Genomic DNA, 228 nt, shown 5'->3' on the forward strand with positions numbered 1-228 from the left:
GATTCTAAACTCCCTAGTCAGTCAATATTGTGGTCCGGCGGACCATGTTCTGGTCAGCGGACCAGTATTCCTTCTCCCCTGGTCCGCCTCGTCTTTTGGTCAGTCGATCCGAGAGAGAAAATAAGCCTGGTCTGGCGGACCAGGATTGGTCAGCCCCGGACCAGCCTGTTTTTCCCCTCTCTCGGTCCGGTTCTTGGTCAGGTGGTGCGCGATGTGTCGGAGTACGTG

Source organism: Tarenaya hassleriana, unplaced genomic scaffold (assembly GCF_000463585.1).
Source record: "Tarenaya hassleriana unplaced genomic scaffold, ASM46358v1 Cleome113, whole genome shotgun sequence".
In the NCBI taxonomy this organism is placed as follows: Eukaryota; Viridiplantae; Streptophyta; class Magnoliopsida; order Brassicales; family Cleomaceae; genus Tarenaya; species Tarenaya hassleriana.